We start from the raw sequence: 10938 nt of genomic DNA, 5'->3' as shown, positions 1-10938 counted from the left end.
AGGTGCACTGTTAGTATTATTGGTATGGTGTGTAGGTGGCAGTGAGGTGCACTGTTAGTATTATTGGTATGGTGTGTAGGTGGCAGTGAGGTGCACTGTTAGTATTATTGGTATGGTGTGTAGGTGGCAGTGAGGTGCACTGTTAGTATTATTGGTATGGTGTGTAGGTGGCAGTGAGGTGCACTGTTAGTATTATTGGTATAGTGTGTAGGTGGCAGTGAGGTGCACTGTTAGTATTATTGGTATAGAGTGTAGGTGGCAGTGAGGTGCACTGTTAGTATTATTGGTATGGTGTGTAGGTGGCAGTGAGGTGCACTGTTAGTATTATTGGTATGGTGTGTAGGTGGCAGTGAGGTGCACTGTTAGTATTATTGGTATGGTGTGTAGGTGGCAGTGAGGTGCACTGTTAGTATTATTGGTATGGTGTGTAGAAGGCAGTGAGGTGCACTGTTAGTATTATTGGTATGGTGTGTAGGTGGCAGTGAGGTGCACTGTTAGTATTATTGGTATGGTGTGTAGGTGGCAGTGAGGTGCACTGTTAGTATTATTGGTATGGTGTGTAGGTGGCAGTGAGGTACACTGTTAGTATTATTGGTATGGTGTGTAGGTGGCAGTGAGGTGCACTGTTAGTATTATTGGTATGGTGTGTAGGTGGCAGTGAGGTGCACTGTTAGTATTATTGGTATGGTGTGTAGGTGGCAGTGAGGTGCACTGTTAGTATTATTGGTATGGTGTGTAGGTGGCAGTGAGGTGCACTGTTAGTATTATTGGTATAGTGTGTAGGTGGCAGTGAGGTGCACTGTTAATATTATTGGTATGGTGTGTAGGTGGCAGTTAGGTGCACTGTTAGTATTATTGGTATGGTGTGAAGGTGGCAGTGAGTTGCACTGTTAGTATTATTGGTATAGTGTGTAGGTGGCAGTTAGGTGCACTGTTAGTATTATTGGTATAGTGTGAAGGTGGCAGTGAGTTGCACTGTTAGTATTATTGGTATGGTGTGTAGGTGGCAGTGAGGTGCACTGTTAGTATTATTGGTATAGTGTGTAGGTGGCAGTGAGGTGCACTGTTAGTATTATTGGTATGGTGTGTAGGTTGCAGTGAGGTGCACTGTTAGTATTATTGGTATGGTGTGTAGAAGGCAGTGAGGTGCACTGTTAGTATTATTGGTATGGTGTGTAGGTGGCAGTGAGGTGCACTGTTAGTATTATTGGTATGGTGTGTAGGTGGCAGTGAGGTGCACTGTTAGTATTATTGGTATGGTGTGTAGGTGGCAGTGAGGTGCACTGTTAGTATTATTGGTATGGTGTGTAGGTGGCAGTGAGGTGCACTGTTAGTATTATTGGTATGGTGTGTAGGTGGCAGTGAGGTGCACTGTTAGTATTATTGGTATAGTGTGTAGGTGGCAGTGAGGTGCACTGTTAGTATTATTGGTATAGAGTGTAGGTGGCAGTGAGGTGCACTGTTAGTATTATTGGTATGGTGTGTAGGTGGCAGTGAGGTGCACTGTTAGTATTATTGGTATGGTGTGTAGGTGGCAGTGAGGTGCACTGTTAGTATTATTGGTATGGTGTGTAGGTGGCAGTGAGGTGCACTGTTAGTATTATTGGTATGGTGTGTAGAAGGCAGTGAGGTGCACTGTTAGTATTATTGGTATGGTGTGTAGGTGGCAGTGAGGTGCACTGTTAGTATTATTGGTATGGTGTGTAGGTGGCAGTGAGGTGCACTGTTAGTATTATTGGTATGGTGTGTAGGTGGCAGTGAGGTACACTGTTAGTATTATTGGTATGGTGTGTAGGTGGCAGTGAGGTGCACTGTTAGTATTATTGGTATGGTGTGTAGGTGGCAGTGAGGTGCACTGTTAGTATTATTGGTATGGTGTGTAGGTGGCAGTGAGGTGCACTGTTAGTATTATTGGTATGGTGTGTAGGTGGCAGTGAGGTGCACTGTTAGTATTATTGGTATAGTGTGTAGGTGGCAGTGAGGTGCACTGTTAATATTATTGGTATGGTGTGTAGGTGGCAGTTAGGTGCACTGTTAGTATTATTGGTATGGTGTGAAGGTGGCAGTGAGTTGCACTGTTAGTATTATTGGTATAGTGTGTAGGTGGCAGTTAGGTGCACTGTTAGTATTATTGGTATAGTGTGAAGGTGGCAGTGAGTTGCACTGTTAGTATTATTGGTATGGTGTGTAGGTGGCAGTGAGGTGCACTGTTAGTATTATTGGTATAGTGTGTAGGTGGCAGTGAGGTGCACTGTTAGTATTATTGGTATGGTGTGTAGGTTGCAGTGAGGTGCACTGTTAGTACTATTGGTATGGTGTGTAGGTGGCAGTGAGGTGCACTGTTAGTATTATTGGTATAGTGTGTAGGTGGCAGTGAGGTGCACTGTTAGTATTATTGGTATGGTGTGTAGGTGGCAGTGAGGTGCACTGTTAGTATTATTGGTATGGTGTGTAGGTGGCAGTTAGGTGCACTGTTAGTATTATTGGTATAGTGTGAAGGTGGCAGTGAGGTGCACTGTTAGTATTATTGGTATGGTGTGTAGGTGGCAGTGAGGTGCACTGTTAGTATTATTGGTATAGTGTGTAGGTGGCAGTGAGGTGCACTGTTAGTATTATTGGTATGGTGTGTAGGTGGCAGTGAGGTGCACTGTTAGTATTATTGGTATGGTGTGTAGGTGGCAGTGAGGTGCACTGTTAGTATTATTGGTATGGTGTGTAGGTGGCAGTGAGGTGCACTGTTAGTATTATTGGTATAGTGTGTAGGTGGCAGTGAGGTGCACTGTTAATATTATTGGTATGGTGTGTAGGTGGCAGTTAGGTGCACTGTTAGTATTATTGGTATGGTGTGTAGGTGGCAGTGAGGTGCACTGTTAGTATTATTGGTATGGTGTGTAGGTGGCAGTGAGGTGCACTGTTAGTATTATTGGTATGGTGTGTAGGTGGCAGTGAGGTGCACTGTTAGTATTATTGGTATAGTGTGTAGGTGGCAGTGAGGTGCACTGTTAATATTATTGGTATAGTGTGTAGGTGGCAGTGAGGTGCACTGTTAATATTATTGGTATGGTGTGTAGGTGGCAGTTAGGTGCACTGTTAGTATTATTGGTATGGTGTGTAGGTGGCAGTGAGGTGCACTGTTAGTATTATTGGTATGGTGTGTAGGTGGCAGTTAGGTGCACTGTTAGTATTATTGGTATAGTGTGAAGGTGGCAGTGAGGTGCACTGTTAGTTTTATTGGTATGGTGTGTAGGTGGCAGTGAGGTGCACTGTTAGTATTATTGGTATAGTGTGTAGGTGGCAGTGAGGTGCACTGTTAGTATTATTGGTATGGTGTGTAGGTGGCAGTGAGGTGCACTGTTAGTACTATTGGTATGGTGTGTAGGTGGCAGTGAGGTGCACTGTTAGTATTATTGGTATGGTGTGTAGGTGGCAGTGAGGTGCACTGTTAGTATTATTGGTATAGTGTGTAGGTGGCAGTGAGGTGCACTGTTAGTATTATTGGTATGGTGTGTAGGTGGCAGTGAGGTGCACTGTTAGTATTATTGGTATGGTGTGTAGGTGGCAGTTAGGTGCACTGTCAGTATTATTGGTATAGTGTGAAGGTGGCAGTGAGGTGCACTGTTAGTATTATTGGTATGGTGTGTAGGTGGCAGTGAGGTGCACTGTTAGTATTATTGGTATAGTGTGTAGGTGGCAGTGAGGTGCACTGTTAGTATTATTGGTATGGTGTGTAGGTGGCAGTGAGGTGCACTGTTAGTACTATTGGTATGGTGTGTAGGTGGCAGTGAGGTGCACTGTTAGTATTATTGGTATGGTGTGTAGGTGGCAGTGAGGTGCACTGTTAGTATTATTGGTATAGTGTGTAGGTGGCAGTGAGGTGCACTGTTAGTATTATTGGTATGGTGTGTAGGTGGCAGTGAGGTGCACTGTTAGTATTATTGGTATGGTGTGTAGGTGGCAGTGAGGTGCACTGTTAGTATTATTGGTATGGTGTGTAGGTGGCAGTGAGGTGCACTGTTAGTATTATTGGTATGGTGTGTAGGTGGCAGTGAGGTGCACTGTTAGTATTATTGGTATGGTGTGTAGGTGGCAGTGAGGTGCACTGTTAATATTATTGGTATGGTGTGTAGGTGGCAGTTAGGTGCACTGCAGTGTTGGGGTGTATTGTAACTAGTTACTTTACTTAGTTACCAAAAAAAGTAATTTAGTTACTGTAATTAGTTACTTTGTAACTAGTTACCCCCAACACTGGTGCACTGTTAGTATTATTGGTATGGTGTGTAGGTGGCAGTGAGGTGCACTGTTAGTATTATTGGTATGGTGTGTAGGTGGCAGTGAGGTGCACTGTTAGTATTATTGGTATGGTGTGTAGGTGGCAGTTAGGTGCACTGCAGTGTTGGGGTGTATTGTAACTAGTTACTTTACTTAGTTACCATAAAAAGTAATTTAGTTACTGTAATTAGTTACTTTGTAACTAGTTACCCCCAACACTGGTGCACTGTTAGTATTATTGGTATGGTCTGTAGGTGGCAGTGAGGTTTACTGTTAATATTATTGGTATGGTGTGTAGGTGGCAGTTAGGTGCACTGTTGGTATTATTGGTATGGTGTGTAGGTTAAGGTGACCAGATATTTAAAATGAAATCCGGGGACTTTTTTTTTTTTTTTATTGCCAAATGGTAAACTATTTTAAATGCATATTTTTTTCAAATTATATATGCAGTCGATGTAGTATGTGTTTATGGAATGATTGTAGGATATCTACATTATCTCTCAAATTTCGTCTATGAGATAAAAAAAAAGATACTAGAATTTTTTGACCTATGACTACCAAATGTTTTGAAGATAAGATAGAGAAAAACAGAGTGTAGAGTTCAGGAGTGTGCTACATAAATAATGCAGGGCTCAGGAGTGCGCTACATAAAGAATGCAGGGCTCAGGAGTGCGCTACATAAAGAATGCAGGGCTCAGCAGTGCGCTACATAAAGAATGCAGGGCTCAGCAGTGCACTACATAAAGAATGCAGGACTCAGCTGTGCCCATCAATGCAGCCTCACCAGTGCCCATCAATACAGCCTCAATAGTGCCCATCTATGCAGCCGCACCAGTACCCATCTATGCACTCTCACCAGTGCCCAGCAATGCAGCCTCACCAGTGCCCATCCAATGCAGACTCACCAGTGCCCATCCAATGCAGCCTCACCAGTGCCCATCCAATGCTGCCTCACCAGTGCCCAGCAATGCAGCCTCACCAGTGCCCAACAATGCAGCCTCACCAGTGTCCATTCAATGCAGTCTCACCAGTGCCCATTCATTGCAGTCTCACCAGTGCCCATTCAATGCAGTCTCACCAGTGTCCATTTATTTCAGCCTCACCAGTGCCCAGCAATGCAGCCTCACCAGTGTCCATCCAATGCAGCCTCACCAGTGCCCAGCAATGCAGCCTGACCAGTGCCCATCCAATGCAGCCTTACCAGTGCCCATCCATGCAGCCTGATCAGTGTCCATCAGCGCAGCCTCACCAGTGCCCATCCATTGCAGCCTCACCAGTGCCCAGCAATGCAGCCTGACCAGTGCCCATCCAATGCAGCCTCACCAGTGCCCATCCAATGCTGCCTCACCAGTGCCCAGCAATGCAGCCTCACCAGTGCCCAACAATGCAGCCTCACCAGTGTCCATTCAATGCAGTCTCACCAGTGCCCATTCATTGCAGTCTCACCAGTGCCCATTCAATGCAGTCTCACCAGTGTCCATTTATTTCAGCCTCACCAGTGCCCAGCAATGCAGCCTCACCAGTGTCCATCCAATGCAGCCTCACCAGTGCCCAGCAATGCAGCCTGACCAGTGCCCATCCAATGCAGCCTTACCAGTGCCCATCCATGCAGCCTGATCAGTGTCCATCAGTGCAGCCTCACCAGTGCCCATCCATTGCAGCCTCACCAGTGCCCATCCAATGCAGCCTCACCAGTGCCCGGCAATGCAACCTCACCATTGCCCATGAATGTAGCCTCATCAGTGCCCATCCAATGCAACCTAACCAGTGCCCAGCAATGCAGCCTCACCAGTGCAGGGAATCAGAGAGAAGAGAGGAATAGAGTCGGCCAGATCCTCAGCTGTGTCAGCTTTAATTTGAATCGCCGGGTGCCCGCCGTCACACAAGTTCCACCTCCTGTATCGGCTCCTACCTAAGATAGACAGTACATGTACCGGCATTGGACAATTGTGCTGTCTATGAAGAGAGCCAAACCAGGAGGCGAACTTCGTGTGACGGCGGATGCCCGACGATTCAAATTGAAGCTGACACAGCAGGCGACGCCAGCCTGACACCCCCCAGTGTGTGCCACCTGGGGCGGACCGCCCCCTCTACATCATCACCTGCCCAGGATCGGCCCTGCACCTAGCGCCGCCCCTGAAATCCGGGGACAAAACCAGGGACAGTGTCCTTAATCCGGGGACTGTCCCCGGAAACCGGGAACGTCTGGTCACCCTAGTGTAGGTGGCAGTGAGGTGTACTGCTAGTATTATTGGTATGGTGTGTAGGTGGCAGTAAGGTGTACTACAGTATTAGTATGGTGGATTGAAGTGGTGGGTGGATCAGGGGAAGGTCTGGTAAGGATTAGGGGGGCTGGGGGGGGGAATGCAATAAGGTAACAAAAACCTTCAGCCTTCAGAACCAATTTAAGGGCTCCTTCATATGTGCTTTGCGTTCAGGGTCGCTCTTCAGAGAGAATTAGATAAGTGGAGAGGAGGCATTGTATTGCTTCTTCTGCTTTAACCCCTTCAAGTCCGCACTAACATTGCACATCATTACGGGATGCTTGCAGAGTAGCACAATTCACTCGAATGAGTCGTGTTTGACGGGGGGGGGGGGGGAAATAATTCCTGCCACAGCTGTGAAGCAAAGCATTGTGGTCACGGCATGTGTACACCTCCAGGGGGTAGCGGTTGGTGGGCAGTGAAAGAGCAGCTCAGCTGTGTGGTATTACTGCCCCACAATCTTACATGTCAATGAGAGCCCTTAGGGTCCTATTACACCTTGTTTTTATTATGGACCTTGTTTTGCCCAGCGGAGGATCGATCCGTGGATCCCTGCTGAGCAGGCAGAGGACAGGTCCGTCTCTGCTCACTGTGCTGAGACGGACCTGTCAGATCCCCGCTCTCCTCTATGTTTTCATCCGATCGGATCCTCCAGACGGATGGAAAATAGGGTTTCTGTCTGGATTTCACGGACAGGATCGGATAGCAGCGAGTGTCAGCGCACATGTCACCGCTGACGTCCACTGCTCCATAGGGGTGCATGGAGCTTCCAATCAGGTCTGCCTGAAAAACTGACAGGTGGACCTGATCGGAAAGCCTGTGTGAAAGGACATTGTGTTCTTTGGATTATGAGCTGTTCCAAGCCTTCTCCACAGTTTTTTCTTCCCGTCATTCTGGTACAGATTAACCTTAGTTTAATCTGTCCAAAGAATGCTTTTCCAGAACTGGTCTGGTTTTTTTAGACGTTTTTTGGCAAAGTCTAATCTGGCTTTTCTATTCTTCCGACGTAAGAATGGTTTGCACCTTGTGGATAACCTTCTGTATTTGCTATCTTGAAGTCCTTTCTTGACTTTGACAATGATTCGCCCACCTCCTGGAGAGTGTACTTCACTTGTCTGGATGTTGTGAATGGGTTTTTCTTTATGTAGCACTGCCCCCTACATAAGGACTGCCAGATTTCACACCTGCGGGTCCCCCTGAGTTGCCAACAGCAACCTCGACATGAACAGTTTTTCACTTTTCCTCCTTGGCTCGCTCCAATAACCAGTCCAGGGGTATTGGGTTGTTTTGTGTTTTATTATAAATTATGGATAGGAGAAGAGAATAGTGGGATACGCTGAATTAACTATGCACAATGTTTTTAAGACTTCTATCTTCATGTATAGCCAGGCTGTTGATTCACCCTGCCAAGGTGAATTTGAATTAAGTCTCTTTCCCAAGACAACTTGGTGAACTATTGATTTTCTTCAGGACATTCTCCTCAGCATCCTCTCTCTCTTTACTGCTGACACACGTCCTCTGACTATCCTAGATGTGGGGTGGCCCACCCTAAGGTTAGGCCCCTTGACAAGAGTCACTGTACTCACGATACTGTTTTTCCAGGGTCTCCCCTTCAGTCAGCTCTCCTGGACCTCTGGGTGCAGCTCCTCTCATCCATTCTTCCAGCCCTCAGGGTGACCTCCTGCGACCACGTGCCACTGCTACAGAGGAGAAGGCAGCCTCCCCCCTCCATCCGGGACTCTGCTCTCCAGCCAAAGTCCTCGCAGCACATGTGCTCCTGGCTTTTATACAGTATCCCAGAATGCACGGAGGCGACCTGTCCTCTGCCAATCACCAGGTCTGTATCAAAGCCTATGCATTCATTCATCAGGTTTCCTCCCACTGTCCAACATGTCTCCCTATTTGACCAGTGTGAAACACTCTCTGGACACAATGAATCGCATACTGAGAACAATGAGCAGACCTCAGTAACAGATCCCGCTCTCTGGTAAGCAAAGAGCAATATAGATTTACCTGCAGCCCATCTGGTAAGCGGACAGAGCCAAAAACTATACTCTCTCACTAGCACCTACCTAGGAGGGTGTGACATTTACCATAGAGAGGATCCTGTGATCATCCACCACTGTTGTCTACCATGGACGTTCAGGCCTTTTTATGTTGCTGAGCTCACCCGTGCATTCTTCTTTCCTCAGAATGTATCAAATTGTTGATTTGGCCACTCCTAATGTTGCTGCTATCTCTCTGATGGATTTGTTTGGTTTTTGAAGTGTTACAATAGTCTGTTTCACTTTCATGGACACCTCTTTTGAACGCATGATGTAGGTTCACAGCAGGGGTGGGGAACCTATGGCCCAGGGGCCGTATGCGGCCCTTGAAGTCATTTGGTCCGGCCCCCTGTGCACCTGAGTCTGTGTCTCTCAGCTGATCTGTCAGAACGGAGCCAATGCTTCCTGTATAGTTCTGGCTCAATTCTGACAGTCTGAGTGAGTCAAAGGCAGAGTGATATCAAATGCACTCTGCCTGTGACCAATACAGTAAACATCGCCTCTTCCTCCAGCGCAGCGCCGCTGCTAGCCAGCATTTTCTGCCAGCAGCACACACAGCAATACCCGCCAGAGCCAGCAGTACCAGCCAGAGCCAGCAGTACTCACAGCAGTACCAGCCAGAACCAGCCAGACCCAGCAGTACCAGCCAGAACCAGCAGTACCCACAGCGGTATCAGCCAGAGCCAGCAGTTCTCACAGCAGTACCAGCCAGAACCAGCAGTACTCACAGCAGTACCAGTTAGAGCGAGCAGTACCCACAGCAGTACCAGCCAGAGTCAGCAGTATCCACAGCAGAGCCAGCAGTACCCACAGCAGTACCAGCCAGAGTCAGCAGTACCCACAGCAGTACCAGCCAGCAGTACCCACAGCAGTACCAGCCAGCAGTACCTACAGCACAGTACCAGCCAGAGCCAGCAGTATTAGCCAGTAGTACCAGCCTGAGCCAGCAGTACCAGCCAGCAGTACCCACAGCACAGTACCAGCCAGCAGTACCAGCCTGAGCCAGCAGTACCCACAGCAGTACCTACAGCACAGTACCAGCCTGAGTCAGTAGTACCCACAGGAGTACCAGCCTCAGCCAGCAGTACCCACAAGCACAGTACAAGCCAGGAGTACCAGCCTGAGCCAGCAGTACCCACAGCTGTACCAGCCAGCTGTACCCACCAGCAGTACCAGCCAGCTGTACCCACCAGCAGTACCAGTCAGCTGTACCCACCAGCAGTACCAGCCAGCTATACCCACCAGCTGTACCCACCAGCAGTTCTTTTCAAAACTTACCACCGCAAAGAGTCGACTGTGCTCCAGACTGACCGACGCAAACCTGGAAAACCATTTGCGAGTAGCAACATCATCAATACCAGCTAACATCACACACCTCACCAAAGAGAAGCAGTTGCACCCATCACATTAGGGGTGAGTTAAATGTTTGACCAAATATAATAGGCACATTTTTAAGTTGATAATTTTGTACGGCCCCCAAATGATTTTATAAATACCCAAATGGCCCTGGGCAGAAAAAAGGTTCCCCACCCCTGGTTCACAGCAACAGATTCCAAATGCAAATACCACACTAATGCTGGCCATACACTATATGAAAAATCCGAAATGCGGTCATTTGGACAGTTTGCTTGTTTTTCGGCAAGGTAATAAGCACAAATCGGTAATCAGTTGTGACGTTTTTGAGCCGAAAAAAACAAACAAGTTTGAAAATTTTCTGCCAAATGAACGATAAATTGAAAGGTTAATGTGTTTTTCATCCAAACTGTTTGCACTAGGTATATGTGAAAAAATGAACAAAAAACTGATTAATTTATGTCTATTGAACGATTTATCGGTCATTACATGATGGCACTATCGTTTGCTCCCACAGCCGAGTGTTCGTTTTTCAAAAATGAGTTTGAACAATTTTTCGGGTAGAGTATGGCCAGCATTAGAATCAACTCCAGACCTTTTAGCTGCTTAATTGATGAAGAAATGAGGAAGGGGCAGCCCACACCCGGCCATAAAACAGCTTTTGATTCAATTGTCCAATTACTTTTGGTCCCTTGAAAAACGGGGGATAGCTACTCTTAAAGCGGAGTTCCACCCCAATGAAAAAAATTAAAAGTCAGCAGCTACAAATACTGTAGCTGCTGACTTTTAAATATTAGAACTTACCTGTCCAGGGTTCCTGCGAGGTCGGCACCCGAAGCCGATTTTCGTATCAGCTCTTGAATGCTGCTGCCGCCATCCGGGGCAAGGGAACCCGGCAGTGAAGCCTTTTGGCTTCACAGCTGGTTCCCTACTGCGCATGCGTGAAGCGTGCTGTGCCTTGTAATTGGCCCGGCGGCGGAGGAAAAAGGAGGGGGGCCGAACCTCCA

Source organism: Pelophylax lessonae (assembly GCF_965119305.1).
Source record: "Pelophylax lessonae genome assembly, chromosome: 5".
Classification (NCBI taxonomy): Eukaryota; Metazoa; Chordata; class Amphibia; order Anura; family Ranidae; genus Pelophylax; species Pelophylax lessonae.
Note: the sequence above shows the minus strand (reverse complement) of the source record.